Consider the following 20,372-nt stretch of genomic DNA (forward strand, 5'->3'; position numbering starts at 1 on the left):
ACAGGCATAAAGGCTGCCTGATTCCTCATCCCCCTTGTGGTTCAGCTAGATGACTTGGGCATGGATTGAGATACAACCAATATACCCTAGAAGACGTGAAACCCACTGGCTTTGCCTGCAAACTGGTCATCCCTGGGGCCCAGGATGGGAACTTCACTTCTCTCACAATCTGGTGTTTGGGGGGCGGTGGTCTCTTAGATTTTCTCCATCACCCCTGCCCTCCCGATCCTAATCTGACCTGGTGGAGTGGTGGGTCGTTACACCATCCAGCCCTCCTGCTCCTGTTCAGTGCCCGAGACCAGAGCCCCAGATGCTTCTCTTGAAGGCCCTCTCTCTGCCAGAATCACTCACACCAAACTCTTTGTGAACAACCTCTTTATCAGTCTTAAGGTGAAGGTGGGGATGTATCATTACACGCCCCTGTATTTCAAAGCCTCCCCTTCCATGACTCTGCCCTGCTTCCATCTGACCTTGATCCTCTCTCACATATTAGACATCTCTCCTCCCACTTTTCCGGGCTCCTTCGCCAAAGGAAACTTTACTTTCACCAGCTTACTGGGCAAAGCATCCTTGGTCTTCTTCCATTCTCTGCCTTGGGAGCTCCTTACACATGTGTGGAAGGCAGATCCCTGGTTTTTGAAGTATGGCCCAGGAACTCCAAGGACCCCCCAAGACCCGTTCAGGGTTCCACAAACTTATTTTCATAATGATATTGTACTGTTTGCATAGTGCTCCCCCCAAATGAAATACCCACGTCCTGATTCCCAGAAACTGTGAGTGTGGTTTTATTTAGCTAAAGGGTCTTTGCAGATGCAATGAAGTTAAGAATCTAGAGACGGACAGGTGGGGTGGCATATGCCTATAATCCCAGCAACTTGGAAGGCTGAGGCAGGAAGATCCCAAGTTCAAGATCAGCCTAGCAACTTAGTGAGAACTTGTCTCAAAATAAAATAAAATAAAATAAAATAAAAAGGACTAGGGATAGAGCTCAGTAGTAAAGGGTCTCTGGGTTCAATTCCCAGAATCTTGAGATGATGAGGTCAGCCTGGATTATCTGTGGGGTCCTAAGTTCAATGACAACTGTCCTTATAAGGTCGAAATAGACACAAAGGTGACTACAGTAACACAGCCATAGGCAGGAAGGCAGCCCGCCACCAGAAGCTGCAAGGGGCAAAGAACAGGTCTCCTCTAGGGTTTCTGGAGGAAGCAGGGCTCCGCTGGCACCTTGAATCTGGACTTTTTGGCCTCCAGAACTGTAAAAAAATAAATAAATAAAGTTCTGTTACTGTAAGTCATCAAGTTTGTGCTAAGTGGTTCTGGCAGCCCCCAGAAAATGACTCCAGAAACGGAAACATCGTGTTCTCTTGAGTGTACAGTGGAGTTTTCCAGAAGCTACAGGGCATGTGACATTGGGACAAGATCGAATGCAGAGCAGACAGGAGAGGCCAGCTGTCTTCCATTAAGCCAGACATCAGGAGAGTTGCAGAAATGAAAAACAATGCCGCTCTTCAAACAAATCTTTTTTTTTGTTTTGGAAACTCTAGCTGGTTTTTATTTTAGAAATATTTTTATATTAACATGAGTATTTCAAAAATTATTAAATAGAGACATAAATTTTCTTGGTTTTAATTTCTAATATAGTGAATATTGGTAATGACAGCCTACATAAACAAAGGTACGTTGGGGTCCTTAGTAAATCTAAGAGCATAAGGTGACTCTGAGATTAAAACTTTTGAGAACTGTTGAGCTATGTAATATTTCTCTCACCTCACCCTGGCACTGTAGTTCCACCCCTGCAAAATGTGCTCCATTTGGACTGCAATGGACAGAAGCCCAAAGTGGCTAAAAACAAGAGAAATACGTTGTTTCACTAAAGAGCACAGGGACAGGGTCTTCTGAGTCCACCTGCATCAAAATCCTAATGACCATATTTCTGCTACTTCCGTTCTGCTACTCTGAAAGAGCTAATCCTCCTCATGGTTACAGGACGGCTGCAGTTGTGCCAAGCATCACATCCTCACACAACAACTAAAGTGGGATAAAGCCTCATTGCCCTCATAGACTTCTCCTCTCATTATCCAGAATTGGATCACAGGCTCATTTCTGCCCAGAATGCCATTGATATGTACAATCGGCTTAGTCCAATTAAGATTGACCTCCATGACTGGGAAAGGAACAATCTTCCTGAAGACATGGCCACCTGATTGGGGATTTACTAGCAAAGAAAGGGAGTTAGGCTGAGGGGAGATGATCACAATGCCAGCCATTGCCCATGGGATTCTGAGTGTGTGGAAGCAGCACCTACATCTCATGTTGACCTGGCTGCCCACTCTCCAGGGTTTGGCTACAGTCCAACGTGAGTCTGACTGAGCCTAGAGGCCCTGCTTCTTGAAGCTACCCAGCCCCACCAGCTCCAGCCCTGTGGCTCCTCTGCAGCACTCAAGCCAGACCTCCAATCCCTGGGTGCAGGGGCCAGCAGGGTGCCCGCTTCCTCCTGGGTCAGTTAGATCAGCTCTGTGCATGCCCCTGGGTTCTTGCCTGGAGGCCATCTCTGTCCACTCTTGTAGATTCTGGGTCCTGAGCATGTCTTCAGGAAGACTATTCCTTTCCCAGAAAATACCCAGGCTGGTCTGCACAATTGCCCGAGCTTTGCATATTGACCTCAGATGCCACATGGTCACTCTCAAAAAATGTAGTTCTCCTCATCAGGGTCCCCATCTCTCTCTCTCTCTCTCACAAACACACACACACACACACACACACACACACACACCATGCAATGACTCAGGTTCTCAAATCTTTGCTTTGCCACTTGCGGGCTGTGCAAATTTGGGCACTGGACTTCCCCCTTCTGGGCCCACACTTCTTTATTTCTAAGAAGAGGAAAACCTTGTTCTAGAATTGCCGAGGATGAAACAAAAGGAGGCGTGTTAAGTCATTTGCTGTCAAGACTAGACACCTTATTTCTGTGTCTCAACATCTGAACCATGTTTCAGTCTCACCGAGTCCTGAACCTCCATGCGATCCCCTGAGAATCCCAGCATTCCAAGAAGTGAGCAGGCCCGGGGTTATGCCCCATGTTGCCAATGCAACATGGAGGACAGAGGCCAAGTGATTCAGTCAATGTCACTTGGGTGACTCAAAGCCAGTTCTGGTATCCAGGACTCAGAGTCCAAGACAGGGCCCCTCCAGAGTGCACCCTGCCTCCCCAACTTCCCTCCATGGGGCCCAGAAAGTTCAACTACCAGAGGCCTGGACAGTTGTGTAGAACTCGAGTTGGAGCCATTGGTCATCTCATGGCCAGGAGTAGCCATGGTGCCAGCAGACCCCTCGGAGACGGGAGGAGGAGCCTGGAAGCTCACAGCCCACCATGGGAGAGCATGTTCTTAAAGGACCCAAGTTAGGAGAGTCCCTCCAGGAATAGACAGCAGAATATAGAAATAGGAAAGACACATTTGACATGTAAAATGTTCCTCTTTTATAAGACAACAGATCTCTAAGCAAAGGTAATAGACACAATAAATATGGAAAAAATTTTGCAGAGGACAAAGGGTTAACATCTATAATATACAAAGGGCTCTTATAAATTGGAAAGAAAAGGGCAGACAACCCAAAAGAAATTATGGCAAAGGACATGAATAGGCAATTCACAAAAGAAGGAAGCCGAGTGGCCACAAACAAAGGGAAAGATGCTCACACGCATTAGTGGTCAGGGGAATGCAAATTAAACTGACAATGAGGTATCACAGAGGAAAGTTTAAAGGAACAATCACATAATGGCTGGCACGGACTTGGGGGGGGTGGGCTGCGCAGGGCAGCCTCCTGTCTGGCTGCGGAAAATGGAAATTATTCCAGACTTTTCGAGAAGATATCTGGCAACTCGGGTTAAAACTTAGAGTCCCATTAACATTTTGCATTTAAAATATAAATTTTGCGTTGAAATTTTTCCTTTGACCTGACAATCCCAACCCTGGAAATCGATGTGATAGAAATTACCACATCCTGAGGACAAGTGATGACAGATGTTGATTTAATGTCCCCGCCCCCCGCTCCCCACCAAATGACAGAAACAAAAGAAAGTGCAGCGGAGACCCAGGGCCACCTTGTTTCCCAGCCTCCCTGGTGGTTGGTTGAGACCACGTGACTGGGTTCTGGTGGACAGACTGGGGGGAAGAAGTGGCACGTGACCAGGAAGCCCGCTGCACGAGAGCTCCTCCTCTCTTCCGCTTGGGGGTGACTGCTGAGTAGCCATGGGGGGTGGAGTCAGCGCTGCAGAAGGACCGGGCTGCCCAACCTTGCCCGACCTTGCTGCAAGGAGCCAGGAGCAAGCAAGCAGCCCTCTTGCTTTGTTAAGATGCTGTAATTCCAGGGTTTGCTGGTGGCCACTGCGTCCCCGTGGCTCACGCTGATATGAGTGGGCTGAGGATCCACTAGAAGGAACTGAATGGCGCGGTACAGGCTAGAATATTGCTCAGAAGCCCTAAAACGGACTTAGGACTGCACCAAGGGATTTCTACAGTATAGGCGAAGGAAAGCAAAATGCAGAAAAGCAAACCTAGTATCTCACTTTGGCAATCTGAATGATAGTCAGAAAGGCCCTATAAAAGTGCATGTATAAAACCGGGTGTGGTGGCTCCCACCTATAATCCCAGAGACTGAGAAGGCTGAGACAGGAGGATCACAAGTTCCAGACCAGCCTCAGCAACTTAGGGAGGCCCTAAGCAACTTAGCGAGACCCGTCTCATAATAGAAAAATAAAAAGGGATGGGGATGTGACTCAGTGGTTAAGCACCCCTGAGTTTGATCCTGGGTACCAAAAAAAAAAAAAAGTCCATGTGATGTGTTGCTCAGTGATTGAAGGAGAATGGATTAAGACATGGAAGACAGCTACTGGCTTGCCAGCTTGTGTCATTGGGGAGAGGGAAAGAAGAAGATAGAGAAGGGCCAAGTGGTAACACTAAAAAAAATGCATCAGCAGAAACAGTTTACACCAGTGTGTTTTTGCATTTACCAATGTGCAGGTGTTAACATAAAAATGTTTTCCTATTGGAGAATAAAACATATCTTCCTTGTGAGAAAGAAAAGGCCCAGCCCTTGCCTCCATCTGCTATAGCCCTATCAGCCAGAGACTGCTCAGTACCGCTCGCACACTGGAAGGTGGCTAGAAGCAAAAGAAGGTTCTTGTGACTACCTGGTGTGGCAGCTGAAGCTGGGGACTGGGAGCTATTCCCAGGTTTTCTGAAAAAATGGGAGTCTTTAGGGTCAAGGTATGTTGGGGAGGGTCTGCCAGGATAGGAAGAATGCTTTAAAGTCTCAGAGCACAAACTGAAAACCCAAGGTCAAGTTTAATCCATAGTCAGTGTGATGGTTTGGATAATGTGGGTCCCTCAACAGCTCACTCGTGAGACAATGCAAGAGTGTTCAGAGGTGAAATGATTAGATTATGAGAGCTGTAATCTCATCAGTGGATTAATCCACTTGAATGGATTAACTGGGGTAACTGTAGGCAAGTACCGTGTGGCTGGAGGAAGTATTCTCTGGAGACATGTCTTTGAGGTTATATTTTGTCCCTGGTGAGCACAGCTGTCTCTGCTTCCTGGCTGTCGTGAACTGAGCAGTTTTCTTCTGCCACACCCTTCCACCATGATGTTCTGCCCGCCTCAGGCCCAGAGCTATGGAGTCAGCTGACCATGACACAACCTCTGAAACCATGAGCCAAAATAAACTTTTCCTCCTCCTAGTTGTTCATGTTGGGTCTTTTATCACAATGATGCAAAACTGACTTGGGATCGTTCAGCCATGACTAAAAAACTCAAACTGGTTGCCAATATATTCAAATTGGCAGATTTTATATACACACCCCAAATTTAATATCTCCACCCCATAGTGACAAACAGAATGTCAGATTGTCTGGCCACACCCTGCCCACATTCCTAAAGAGCAACCATTGGTTGGAGCTGGGGAATGACCACTCCTTTTAAACAATTCTTCAGTTTGCTACAGTCTCCACCACTCCCTACTGTGTCCCAGCTCACTTCACCCATGTTGTTACCCAACCAGCTTTGAAGTCACATTTGAGGAGGGAATCCTACACCTCCATCCACCCCTTCCCCACCTGCCTCTGGTTGATCCAAGTGAAAATCAAACTGCACGGTCTTCAGCACGAGACAAGCCTAGATTCCAGCTCTACGGCTTTGTACCTGTGACGTCTTGGCACTGGGCTAACTTAGCTGAGCAGGAATCACATTTTCCCAGAATCTCCAAATGGTTCTGAGGTCACATTGACCAAAACAGACATTTTGTGTGAGTTCAAAAGAGAAGTGAAGGAGCAGCCGGACTTGTTATGCTCAAAGTGAGCCCAGAGTTCCGGACACAGGAGCAGTTCCTGTAGGCTGCTCACCTGCTGGCTGGCCTCATGCGGGGACAGGGACGACATGCAGCTTCTCCAGCTTCTTCTAGATCTCCCACAGTGCTGGGCCCAGGATGTGCCGCTCCATGGGGAAGTGCCCCAGTGTACCCCAGGGTGTCGCGGTTGGAGAAGGGGAAGGCAGACTCTGCTTCCTATAGATCCTCCCTATCCCCATGCAGCCTCCTTCCCTGGTGACCAACTTCAAGTGACTTCAGGCTCAACCCCTTACAGAGGCAACAGCCTGCCGGTTAGAGAAGGTCTAGTGCCCACAGGGAATCTGTTTTCTGGTGTCGCTCATTCTGGCTGAAGTTCCTTGATCAATCCTGACTGATAGCTCATCTCTGTGATCTTAGGAAGTTACTGAACTGCTCTCAGCCCTGCTTCCCTTATCTTAAAATGCTGATGATAATATACTTCATATTGCTACAGCGAGGCACAACACAATACAGAAGGGCGTGCGTGTGCTTAGCAGGGAGCCTAGCATGTCACATATGCTCAGTAAATACCCATCTGTTACAAAGTGCCAGTGTTTTCAAATGGGAGCTGTGCATTTATAACACCAGGGAACAAACAAACTAATGGAATATATTTAACTTTGTCCTTTGTCATCTAAATTATCAATACCTCAGTGGGATGTGGTGGCACACGCCTATAATTCCAGCAATTTAGGAGGTTGAGGCTGGAGGATGGCAAATTGGAGGCCAGCCTCAGCAACTTATATTAAATTAATTAAATTAAATTATCACTCTGTAATATTTACCGCCCCCCAACACAGTGTGTGTTTGTGTGTGTGTGTGTGTGTGTGTGTGTGTATACAGAGAAAATGGGGAAATTTGAAAATTCTAAAATAGCTCTTCCTTTTAGCTTTAGTACAGATCTTCCTTACGTGGGATCACCAGGATCCAGGTGATGAAATGGACATGCCCTCATAGTAGGACAGCTGCGGAGCACTCTCGGGACCCGCGCCAGGAGGAGAGGGGACTGAGGCCAAGAATGGGAGGAGTCGGGCAGTTACATCAGAGGCCTCCACCAACCCCAGGGGGATCTTTGGCAACCCAAAGGCCCTTGGGAGTTGCTCCAGAGTGAGGCAGCGTCCAGTCCCTTGTCCTGCACCTCGATCACTCATGGAAAACGGTCATCCCCAGAGAAGATGCAGAACCACAGGCCAAACACCAACCTTGTGCTGGGATCCTTAGGAGGGACGCTGAAGCCAGCAGCCACCAGCAGTCTAGTCTGAGTAAGCGACATGGGAGGCAGATGTGGCTCTGGTCACGCTGCATCAGAGGGCAGCTCGGTTCTCTGGAACGGGACACCACGAGAAGTGGGCTGCTCCTCATGTGCTGCAGACTCCACTGTGCCAAGGACTGGCTTAGAGAAGGCACTCAACGTACATTTGCCCAGCAGATGAAAGAGAAGCCCTGAGTTGGGGCTTGAGCCGTGTTTCAAGGCCTGCTTCTTTAGTCGGGAAGCATACGACCAGAGGCACAGCTGGCACAGCCCCCACGTGTGCTCCGCCAGATGTGGCCATCCCTCTGTTCCTTCAGGCGCCACCCTCTGCCCTCATTTCCCCCCAGTCAGAACATGCCCCTTCTCTCCTTCTTTCTGGCTGACTTCTTGCAGGGAGTCTTCCCTGACCACGCAGTCCCCGCACACACCCTCTACCCTGTCCTCGGAGGTCAGGATGGAGAGACCAGAGGGAAAGGCTCAGAGTCTCTGCTCCCACCTGCCCCCTGCCCATTTCCCACTGCAGTCCACCTGCTCCACAAGCCTGGGGAAAGTATTCCTCCCTCCAGAGGGACATAGCCTAACCCAGCACGGCGTGCCCACTTCCCAAGGTCTCGGGATGACCCGGATGCAATTCTGGCCAATGACAGGAAGAAGCTGGGACCTGTGAGAAGTTTCCCCCACTCATAAAATGAGATGTACAGGGCCGGGTGTGGTGGTGCACACCTGTAATTCCAGCAGCCAGGAGGCGGAGGCAGGAAGAGCGTGAGTTCAAAGCCAGCCGCAGCAACTTAGACCCTAAGTAACTCGGCAAGATTCTGTTTCTAAGTAAAATATGAAAAAGGGCTGGGATGTGGCTCAGTGGTTAAGTGCAAGAGAGAGAGAGAGGTACAGGAAGAGGCAGTCTCCCCACCACCATGGAAGTGACCCAGAAGCTGGGACGGCTACCTTGTGCATGTGAAAGAGGCTGGCCAAAGCACGCAGGTGACAGGACTCTGAGTCATGATGAAGTGCAGATGCTGTTACTACACGACTGCAGTGGACAGTGGCCCTGGATGTCCCCCTGTTCCCATTATTTGCTTCTGTGGCCTGCATCTGCCACGGCCCATGGAGGCCTGCCTTGGGGCTCCTGGAGTCATGCGCTTGGGAGGGCAGAGAGCTCCAGTCCCTGCCTGGGAAGCAGTGAGCTCCCTCCTGCTAAGCATGGCAAGCAGGCCTGTGGCCTCTCTGGTCAGGCAGCCCTTACAACCATCTGGCTTTGAAGGTCAAGGAGAAAGAATGACACCATCGAGCAGCTGGTTATCCTGCCCAGGGCTCACCTTACCTTCCGCCTCAGGTGACTGAGGTCACCAAGTTCTGCGAGGGGGTGCTTCTGTGACGCGTCAGTCAGAAGCATTCTGAGACCTCAGGGGCAAGCTTTGGTTGGCACCACTGCTTCCTGCTCCTCCCCTCCCCACCCGCGTGCACCCAGGAATGTCGCACACCTGCAAGGCCAATTTTCAAAAACCCAATAGCTTTCCACACACCAGCAACACAGAAGTAAAATGGCAACAGCCACTGCAGAAACCAGTATGGCAGTTGCTCAAAAATTAAACTAAAAATTACTATATGATCTGGCCATTCCCTTCTGGGCATATGTACCCAAAAGGATTAAAAACAAGGTCTCTGACAGTTAGCTGTACACCCATGTGCACTGCAGTATTAGTCACAAGAGCCAAAAGGTGGAAGCAACCTGAATGTCTATTAATGAATAAGTGTATGAGCAAAATGTGGCAGATACATAGAGCAGAAATATTCAGCCTTAAAAAGGAATGAAACACACACACATACCTTGAAGACATTATGCTAAGGGAAATCAGCCAGTCACAAAAGGACAAATATTGCGGGGCTCTTGCCTGTAATCCCAGCGGCTCAGGAGGCTGAGGCGGGAGGATCGCGAGTTCAAAGCCAGCCTCAGCAATGGCGAGGCACTAAGCAACTCAGTGAGAACCTGTCTCTAAATAAAATACAAAATAGGGCTGGGGATGTGGCTCAGTGATTAAGTGCCCCTGAGTTCAATCCCTGGTACCAAAAAATTTTTTTAAAAAAGACAAATATTGTATGATTCTCCTTATGTGAGATACAAAAACTCAGTAAATTCATAGTGAAAGTAGAAGGATGGTTTCCAGGGACTGAGGGGAGGTGGGTCGGGAGTTATATTAATGGCCATAGAGTTTCAGTTGGGGAAGACGAAAAGGCTATGAAGATGGATGTGGTGGTAGCTGCACAGCAATGTGAAGGTACTCAATGCCACCAAACTGCAGCCCTGGACATGGTTAAAAAGGCAGATTACATGTTATGTATATTTTACCACAATAAAACTGATTTGAAAAGAGGGGAAAAATGACCCTTTCACAATTACAAAAAATAAAAACAAAAAACTCTGCAAGCTACCTTGGAATAAACCCAACCATAAAATCGCAGGACTCTGGAGAAACCCATAAAAGTTTACTGAGATGTAAAATTGATCTAAGCGGAGGTATACCATGTCCATGGAGAAAAAGCATTAATATCACAAAGCAGGCAAATCTTCCTGAATAAATCTATAACATAATGCAGTTCTAACCAAGACCCCAACAGAATTTTCCAGTGAACTCAGCAAACTGACTCTAAAAATCCTATGGAGGACTATAACACAAAAACAAAATACAAGATTTTGAACTTTTGATTGAAGGATAACATACACACAGAGAAGGCGCATGAATTATAAATGTGCAGCTCAATGAATTTTTACAAAGGGAACGTACCCAAATAACCAGGCACCATATCAAAGAAAGAGAACACCGCCTCAGAAGCCCTCCCTCTGACCTCTGCAGTCACTCTCCCTTTAAGGATAGCCGCTCCCCAGGCCTCTGCCTTGATTGACTAGCTTTGCCCATTTTTGAACTTTCTATGCATGGAATCACACCATATGTACTCTTTTGTGCCTGGCTTCTTTCTTTCAACCCACCACACTGCTGCCCGAGTTGTTCATCGTTTATTCTCATTTCTGTATGATAGCTGGATGTGTACCCATCTCACCACCTATTTATCCATTCTGTGCAGAGAGAGGCATTTGGGTAGTTTCCACCTTAGAGATGTTACACTAGCCCTCCAGTATGTGATGTTTGGTCTACATTTATGCCCAAATCTTGTTGATCATATTCCTAAGAATCGACCTACTAGGCCATCAAGACAATGTCTAACAAGAACAGAGGATTATTTGTGTAAGGGGTGGGAATGGGGTGGTCCTGCCCTAATAGGGATCAAAATAAATGATAAAGTTATATTAGCTAAAAGGTACACATATTGGCACATCCCCAAATCCATGCATACACACACACACACACACACACACACATGCAAATGGTGCTCACGCACACACATGCACATCCACCCACCAGCATGCACTCCTGCCCCCACGTACTCCACCAGTCAGCACAGACAACTCTCAGGCCGGACTTCCCAGACCAGATAACTGAGTGTTGCGGTCCCTTTCAAGTTGTATCACAGCACAGGCCAGCAAGTATCCAGGAGACGGCTGGTGGAGAAGGGGAAGAAGAGAGAGAGCCCCCCTCCCCCACCCGCCCACTGGCTTTAAAGGGAGAACAAAGTGAGCAGGATCAGAGTGTGCAAGGTGATGGGGCGACGCTGAAGCCATTTATCACTGCCAGATGTGTGAAGGGTCAGGCTGCGGGGCACGCTGGGAGTGCCAGCGGGGGGCACCTGGACCACAGCCACAGTGAGAAATAACCTGTCCAGTTGGCCAGGGACCAAGGAAGGGCTGCCAGAACCCTGTTCTTAACAAAATGACAATGTGCTTTCTTTTTTGTTCAGGCTAGAAGGGGCTAGGGGCCGGGTGGACGCAGCAACAGCTCAATAAAGGGCTGTCAGTCAAAGCTCTAAAAATACCCTCCCGCTGCCAGCAGGCTCCTGCTTATGCCCAGTGGAGGGCTTCCTATCTCCCGAATGGTCCCTTGGTGATGCACAGGACAAATGTTTGCCCTGAGAGACCTGGTGTCAGGCAGCACACATTGCCCAGCTTTGGCACCTGCCCTTTCACCCCCACAACCCTCTTAAGGCCCCCAGACAGTCAATCCAGTGCAAGAAGGGGTCATAAGAATCTTGAAGTAAATGCTGAGGACATTCTACCTGAGCTTCCACATTGAGAAGCAAGGACACTAACCAGCTCTTCTTCTTGCAGATGGCCAATACCCGAAGCAAGCCAAGCTCCGCAAGGGATCCTGAGTCTGAGGCAGCAGACCCACTTGGGGCCACAGAGGCTCCTATCACATGGGGAGGCACCAGGGGCTCCAGGCAACCCCTGGTCTGAGACCTAGAACCATATCTGCTTTAATTCCACACCAGGTTTGGTGGGCGAGGCCCAAACCCTGTCCTTAGAGAGACCCTAGTCTGTTGGAAGAACAGCTCTGCCTTGAAAGCACCTCTGGTCGGATGGTGGAGGCTCAGTTCTTGTTTGAGGAGCTCCCAGTCTGATGAGGGAGGTACAGTCTTAAAAAGACAGGTTCCCAAACAACACCAATAGCAGGCTTTTGCCCAAAATGTCCTTGTAGTCCAGAGCTCTTTAAAGTTTAACATGTATCAGATCACTGGGGTCTTTTAAAAGGCAGATTCTCATTCTGCAGGTCTGGAGAGGGGCCTGAGAGTCTGCATTCTAACAGGATGCTGGGTGCTACTAGTGTCTGAGTAGCAAGATGCAATGTATCCAGGGTGTAGACAACCATTGGCTCTTCTGCTGATGCAGAACCCTGACCTGGGGTCCCCTGAGAGGGCTCCTTGGAAGAAGTGGGGAGAATCAGAAGGAAACAAGGAGTATTCTGGAGCAACAGGCCTTGGGTTCAAATTGTGACTCTGGCATTGATTAGCTGTGTGGCCTTGGGCAAGTTTCTTGACTTCTCTGTATTGAGGACAGCTATGGGCACCCACCCACAGAGTCCTGTGAGCAGATGGTGCCCTGGCACACATCTGGCGCTCGGCAGGGGCTCAAGACATTCCAGCCATTGCACATCACGAACTGCTTATCATAAACTAATCTTTGTGCCCCTGGATGGAGGAGGCCCAAGGCACCACGATGCCAAAAGGAACAGCCAGAAGGAAGGAACCAAAGGCAAGACCACAGGGAGGGCCTGGAAACCAGATGACCATGGACAAGTCCTTGGCCTCTCTGAGCTCCGGTTTCCTCACCTGTAAAATGGGGACCATAGCACCCCTGCTTCTGAAGATCATATGTGCGGCTGCTGCGGAGCACAGCTTCCGGCACACAGTAGGTTGTCCAAAAACCGTTCTGTAGGGGAAGGATGAGGTGGGCGGTGCAGGGCCCCTCTGGCCGGCCGGCTGGGACCAGGGGCCCGCGCGCCGCCCCGCCCCCAGCAGGCCGCCTTTGAGCCCTGCGCTGGCTTTGAAGTCCCAGATGCGCCCGCAGGAAAGAGGATCCCCGAGCCCAGCCCCCAGCCCGCACCTGGATAAACACGCGCGCCAGCCCCGCCGCCAGCCCGGGACCAACGGCCTGGCGGCAGGGACGGCCCGGCGGCCCGAGCGGCCGGCAGCGGCTCACTTCAAAGCGCAGCGGCCGCCAGCGGGAGGGGCCCTAATCAGGCCCGGCTGCCGCCGCCTCGGCGCACCCGCCCGGCCCGGCGCGCCGCCCCCGCCATCTGCTCCGCGTTAGCGCACACCGAGCCACCGGCGGGGGTGCTGCACGGTCCCTGCCGGCCGCCGGCCCCCGCGCGAGTCTCTCCCGGGCAACCCCGCCGCACCTCGGCTCCATCCACGCCTGGGAGCGTCCTGCACGTCTTCCTTAGCGCCCGGTGCGTGCCAAGCACTGTGCTGGGCCAAGGAAGTACCGCTCGTCCATTGAACAAGCATTTATTGAACCCCCACTGTGTACTGACAGACCCCGGAGGGACCACTCGTTCGTTCATTCCATAAACCATTCTGAGCGCCTGCTCTGTGCTAGATGCTGCCCCCAGGCGCGGCCGCCCGCAGGCCACCTCCGCACGCCCATGCACGAGCCCCGCCCTGCTTTCTCACGCACACCTCCAGGCTTTGCGCTGCTCTCTGCTGGAAGCTGCCTTCTGCCCAACAAACTCCTAGGCATCATCATTCAAGAGCCCAGTTCAAAATTCTCCTCATTGCCAAGGCTTCCTCACCAATCCCAGGCCCCACCCTGTACCTGCTGGGTTCCTCCCTCCCAATAAGAGCACAGGGACCTTGAATGACATTCAAGGGCTGTACGTCTCCCACAGACTGATAGCCCCAGCCTGGACCCTACTGTTAGCAGCTGAGTGACTCTTGAAAACTCTAGTTTTCTCATCTGGAATCAAACAATGACAAAATCCCTCGCAGGGTTGTGAGAAATGAGAATCAAACAAAACCAGGCCAGGGCAAGCACCTGGTAAAAGATGTCATGGTTGCCCACTGACTCCAAGAACCAAAGCTTCGTGATGTCTGCGCAAGAGGTCCCCTGGCCCCTGAGACCAAGCTTCCTCTCCTGCTGAATCTCTGCTGCTCTCATTCACACTGTTAGCATCCTGCTGCACCTGGCTGCTTGGGCCCTGCCAAACCTATATCCTGGGCCTGAAGTGCTCACATGCAGGGAGCTGGCCCTGGGTCTCTCCTATCTGCCCTTGCACCGCTGACTCATCACTTAACACTTGCACACCTAGGATCCCACCGCTGAGGACTCCACTCAGGTCCTTGCTGTGCCTAGGGGGCTAGGTAGGTCCTCGGGTACAGGAGGGTAACGGGACACAAACTGCCTGCCACCTCAATCTGCCGCTTGCCACATCCAGGAACTGAGGATAACCAGACCTGCAGCTGAAGAGCCACTGAGGACTTCTGAGAACCCTGGAGCTCTAAAGAGGCAACCAGGGAAAGAAAGTAGGACCTGTCCAGGAGGTCAGCATGCAAGCGCCACCGGGGTCATCAGGGAATCTAAAAGGGGCTAGTTACACACACGTGCTGATGGACAGACAGAGCGCTGGACCCCTGGGGTCAGAGCCCTTTCCTGGCCCTCAGGCCTCACTCCTTCCTCTCTGTCCTTTGCCTTCTGCCTGCTCACAGGCTCTGTACCCGATGTGGCCTTTGTGTCTCTCGACCCATTGGTCACCTGTGGGGCAGTGGGAAGGAACTTGGAAGAGGAGGTACTTGGAAAAGTCCCAAGCACAGGGACCACAGACAGTCAATGGGTTGAGGGGGTTGTGTGGGGTCAGGGGTGGGATTTGTGTTTGAGCCACAGGCTTGTGACTGAGGCCTGACTCAGCCACTCGTTAGCTGGGGCAGATGGAAGGGTCCCCTGGAAGGAGCTGTGAGGGATCCAGAAAAGGCAGGCAAGGCACGGAGTCCTCCTGGTGGGCCTCAAGACAGACGCCACAGCTTCCTGCCACGTTCTGAGGCCCACGGCATCCTCACTCCCCAGGGGAAGGCCTCGCTTTGTTGGTTCCTGTGCCACCCGGAGCAGAGCTTCATGCCCAGCCTTGTCCAGTAGCTATTTTAGGTCATGAACCCCAGGGAGCAGACCCTGAGGTAAGAGTTCAAGGACACATGGCAGGTTCAGAAAGTGCTCCTGAGGGAGATTGGCAAGGGGCAAGGGCAGGGCCAAGCCAGGGTGCCATCCCTGCTAAGGGTTGCCAGAGACATTTCAATCCGAGCCTGCAAGGGCTCTAGAAAGCCAGGTCACCACCGAGCTGTCCCAACCAGAGGTAAGAGGGAGCCAGCTTTCCTGTCCATGCACCAGTGGTGGGGAGCAGGGTGTAACTCACAGGCACTTCAGACTGTGCTGTGTGGACCACTTGGGCTGCCATACCCCAGGAGGGCCACCAAGGAATTGCTGCAGCAGGTGCTGGCCCTTGGCAGCACACAGAAGCAGGGTCGGGTAGTCAGAAATGATCTTTTTTTATAAAGGGTCCCAGGGAATCTGGGCTGACTGGTATTGTCCCCCAGTGCAGCAGATCCAAAGGCATCTTCTTTGGTCCCTCCCAAAGAAACCTTGGAACCCTTCTAGAGGAAGAGCCCCCTGGGGACCATCTGAGGTGTGGCAGGTACGAAGAGATCCAAGGATGTGCGGGATGAGTCTGAACAAAAGCTCCGCTGGACCTGGGCTCTTCGTCAGCACACCTGGAGCCTCCAGCAGGTGGACTTGGGACATCCAGTGACAATACGCGTGGTTCATCAAGCCGTGATATGACTAAGTTACTGCCCAACGAGAAGAAACTTCCTCTCAAAGTGAAGACAGACCAGGGCTTCGAGACCAAGAGGACCACAAAGACAGCTGTGTGTCTCCGGGCTAGTCATGTCACCTCTCTGAGTCTCAGCTTCCTCAGCATGAGAATGGGGGTAAGGATATCAGTTACTGAGTCCTCAAATGAGCCGGATACTGTGCCAAGTGGCTGAGCTTCCCAGGTCCTAACATTTTAACTTTTCGCAGGCGGAGGGACCTGTACCATCTTGCCAGCCATCTTGAATTCCAATAATGTCTACAATGAAAAACAACTTTTAACAATCCTCGGGCTAATTAATGAATTCCTGGTGTTGATTTTGTAAACAATACTTGAGGTCTTGAGTTCCTGAGAAGGACCCTTCATACATTTTAAACATTCCTGTCAGGGGCTCCATGTGCAGATGCACAGGTTGTACCCTGCCCAACTCCAGGAGACAGCATGACAACCCACAGTATGAATGGCCCCCATGGGATTTAGAGGGACTAATTTGCTCAGCTTGCTTGCTGCAGCCCTGACCCCCAACCATGTGGATTCTTGATTTTTGAAATCTCGGATACTAACCTCAACTCCTAGGACGCAGAGTTATCTGGTGCACATATCTCTATCACATGGTTAATAGCAAAACATTTTTAAGGTCATTGCGCAGGGAAAAACTCAGACCCATGCCCAGCACACACCACACTTAGTAATACTGTTATTTCCACCTGGCCTCCAGCATTTTTCTGCCCAAACACTGGCACTGGGATGGACTTTGGCTTTCAGAGTTCCAACCTCAGCTTTGGAGAAGCTTCCAGGCTAGGAATCCCCACCCCAGTCCCCAGGCTCCCCCAACTCCCTGCCCCAGGCCTCCGCTACCATTGAGAGAGTCCCTCACTACCCCTCCCCCAAGCCAGTCACGTCCCCTGGGGAGAGAAAGGGGTTGGATCACAGTGTCCCTTCTCCTCTCAGGGTTCAAAGCTACCGCCAGGCCCCACGTGGCCGGCTTGATTTGTTTCTTATCTTTAATTTTTTTTTAATCGGGCAGATCCCCTCCGGTTACTTTTCCCGCAGCATCTTACGGCATCTTTGGAGCGGGCAACAAAAGCATTCTTTTGGGAGCTGGCAGGGGGCCAGGGCAGAGCCACTTCAAAGGGAATGCAAAGCGGCCGCGATGTCCCAGCATTGTCCTCCCCTGCGGGTCTGCCCCCCATTGTCCTGAGGCCGCCCTGAATAGGCAGGCACAAAGGCCACACGTTCAAAGTGGGCACCACATGCTCCATCAGAAGGCCAGCCTTGCCTGGCGCTGCTTCCTTCATCTGCACACGCAGGTTTCCAGCCGGGGAGGGAGCTGGCCTTGAAGTGGGTTTTCTTTTTTTTTCTGTTTTTCCTCCTGTTGTTTCTCTCTCTCTCTCTCTCTCTCTCTCTCTCTCTCTCTCTCTCTCTCTCTCTCTCTCTCTCCCTCTCTCTCCCCCCTCCCTCTCCCTCTCTCTTCCCGAGCCAAAACTTGTGATTGCATTTGAAGCAGCCCGTGATCATCAGGGGCAACCTTTCTCTCTCTCACTTTCTCTGCAGAACAAGCAGGATTCACCCCGGCTGCAGGTCTGCTGCGGTCCTGTGGGGCTTCTCTTAGGCTGGCAGCTGGGTGTGGCTGTTTGCCCTCTGGCCAGTGGTGGTTTAGCTGTTCATGGAACAGAGAGGGATGGATCCCACTCCCAGACCTGCTGGGCTAAATGGGAATGAAAGCTCCAACTGGATTTTGTAGAAAAAGAATCTGAGGCCCAGGGAGGCGGAGCAGTGTGCGGCAGGTTGTTCAGCAAGGCTGGCACAGAGCCGAAGTGGGGTTCAAGTGCTCTGATCCCCAGCTCAGTGCTCTTTTATTTCCTGATGCCCAGGGAAGGACCCGGAACCAGGAAAGACCTGGAGGTATTGTCTGCTCGTGGGCCACCAGGTCACTATGGGGGAAATACCCCAAACTACCGAGAGGGTAGACAGGGTGGGTATTTGTAGGCTGTCCTGTGGGACCAGCTCTGAGTATTCAGCCTACCTGGAAGTGGGGTACCAAGGGGCACCCTGTGGACAGAAGACTGCAGTCTGGGCAGCAAGGCCAAGCCTCGTGGTATGCATGTCACCACCAGGTCTCCTGGGGCTGGGGGTCACATGGTCGAGAAGACAGCAGAAAGAATGTACCAAGAGGGAGAAGAGGTAGCCCCAACCTGCCGAACTGGTAACGGCACAGTAGTAATAATAGCTGTCGTTCCCTGGCTGAGATCCACGTGCTCTTGTGGGACATAGAGTCTGACTTGACCCAATAATCCCAGGGGAGGGATACATCATTATTCCCATTTTGAGAGAAGACACTGAGGCTCAGAGAAGCTAAGTAATTTTCCCAGAGTCACACTGCTGGTCAATGACAGAGCTGGGATCTGAATTCAGCTCTGCATGCTCGGTGGGACACTGAATGCCATTTGCCCTTTGGTCCTGGGTTCTCCTTCCAGGCGCAGTGACTCAAGATCAGGTCCTTCTAGGGATGGGGGAAGGGTGAAATATTCACTTCCTCAAATCAAGGCAGTGAGTCTGAGTCAGAGGACTTAGCATCCTTGGCTTTGAGCTCAGAAGGCCCCAGGGAGGGAAGCGGGCAGGGCTGACTCTACCCTCAGAGGGCTCAGCAATGGGGGAGGGATGGGAGATGTTTGCTGGAAACCACTGAACCGTGTGACAACCATGGGCTCCCCAGAATCACCTGGTTCAAGTTCCAGTTCTGCTGATGGAGCCATGACCTTGGCCATCATGAGCCAAGTGGGGCAGTGATGTCCACCTCGCAGGTTTCCAAGTGGCACCCAGGACCTAGTAAATGCTCAAGAGATGGAATAGCTATTGTTGCTTGGGAAAAAATCGAGAAGACTGGACAGGGGAATCAGAGGCCTATTTGAGGCCCAGGTACCAGGACTGTGGGGCCAGGAGACCAGAAGGGGAGCTTCTGAGTCGGACCAGGACTCAGATCAGGAGTAGGCATGGAGAGGAAGAGGGACGGAGAGCAAGAGCAAGAAGCTGGGCAAGCCAGGCCCTATGGACAGTTCTGGAAAGAATCTAGTCCCAGCCCCAGAGACAGGCAGGATTGGAGAATCATTCCTGGCTGCCAAGGGAACTGGGCCCAGCCCCACCAGGCCTAGATGCAAAGCTCCGTTCAGCCAGCCAAGCTTGCTGTGTGACCCAGGGGCAGGCAAGAGCTCTCTCTTAAGCGGGTGATCTAGTTTGGGGGAGGCTTGTTCCTGTGCTCCAAAAAGGCCTCAGGGGAGAGGTCAGCCAGGTGAACAGAGCTCTGGGCAGCCACCCCCAAATGACCCTGGGTTAAGGAGGCAATGGGACACAGGGTAGGTGGCCGTGACTGTGTAAAAGACCAACTTGAAAAACTGTCTCAAGGTGGCTTGAGCATCGACCAAGTGCCGGGTTCTGATGAGGTCGCCCTAATAGGGCTTCCCATTAGGGAAGAGAGAGGAACCCTGAGGGGAAGTGACTGGAAGAGGTCCGCCCCGGGTAGGGAGGAGCCCGGCTGGGCCCCAGTTTCAGGGTGTGGAAGCTGACAGATGCTGCTCAGTGTCCCTTTCACACACACACACACACACACACACACACACACACACACGGTCCAAGCAATCGCTCAGACACCCTGTTAGCTGCAGAAGCTCCTCACACCCCCGGCCCCTGACAGAATGAGCGTCCTCCCGGGAAAGAGATGGAAAGGTCTTATTGGCCCAAACCGAGGCTTCGTGGTCCTCTCTCTGGAATTTTGGTCAAGTTCTGCAGGTCACAAAGCCATTAAAATGTGAACAACTACTAACACCATTAAACCCTGGCTGGGTGCCCAGCGAGTGTGAGGTGTGTTCCATTTACCCATCAACCCTAGCAGACGCGGGCAGGTTCATGTGCCATCGTCATGTGACTTAAAATCACCCTCCTCGGGTCTCAGAGAAGTGGATCAGGCTGGAGCCACACCTGGGCACTCCGGGCTGGACTCCTAATCGTGGCACTTCACACCGCCCAGGTCAAGGCCAGCTTCCTGAAGGAGCAGGACACTAGTTCATCTCCTAAGAAGCGAACAGAAAGGAATCTGGACCTTCTCCTGCCTTCAGCCCACGGCCTCCTGACTACCTGGTCAACTCCTGGTGGGAATTCCACCTCTGAGTTCAAGCACACAAGCTCCACCTAATCTCATTTCTGAAAACAAATCGACCTAATGAAGCTTTCTCTTTCTGTAAATGCATGTGTAGGAGGAAACAACCCAGTGTAAACAGAGTCGTAGCATTGCCTGTTTAGACGCCATTGACTTTCAAATCAGTTCGCTTCCCCAGCCCGCCTTGCAGAAATAGAGTCAAAATGCAAATGTAGCATAAACGACTCTATAATAAATGCTCATTCAACATTTATTCTTTCTCAAATCATCTCTTAAAGCCCTTTCATGCTAATGTCTAGGAGATGTGACATTAGAAAAATTGCTTTGACATGCT

The 20,372-nt window shown here is 51.3% G+C and overlaps 1 long non-coding RNA gene across 1 annotated transcript; it reads right to left on the minus strand.

Annotated features, from left to right (window-relative positions):
• Positions 1-292: 292 nt before the first annotated feature.
• On the minus strand, positions 293-13,796 carry LOC124965992 (uncharacterized). The gene is made up of 3 exons (XR_007105303.1): positions 13,704-13,796; positions 1,768-1,842; positions 293-1,253 (listed from the first exon to the last, which is right to left on the minus strand). It is a non-coding gene; the product is annotated as an uncharacterized LOC124965992 (long non-coding RNA).
• Between the last annotated feature and the right edge of the window lie 6,576 nt (positions 13,797-20,372).

The sequence above is a fragment of the Sciurus carolinensis genome, chromosome 16, assembly GCF_902686445.1.
Source record: "Sciurus carolinensis chromosome 16, mSciCar1.2, whole genome shotgun sequence".
In the NCBI taxonomy this organism is placed as follows: Eukaryota; Metazoa; Chordata; class Mammalia; order Rodentia; family Sciuridae; genus Sciurus; species Sciurus carolinensis.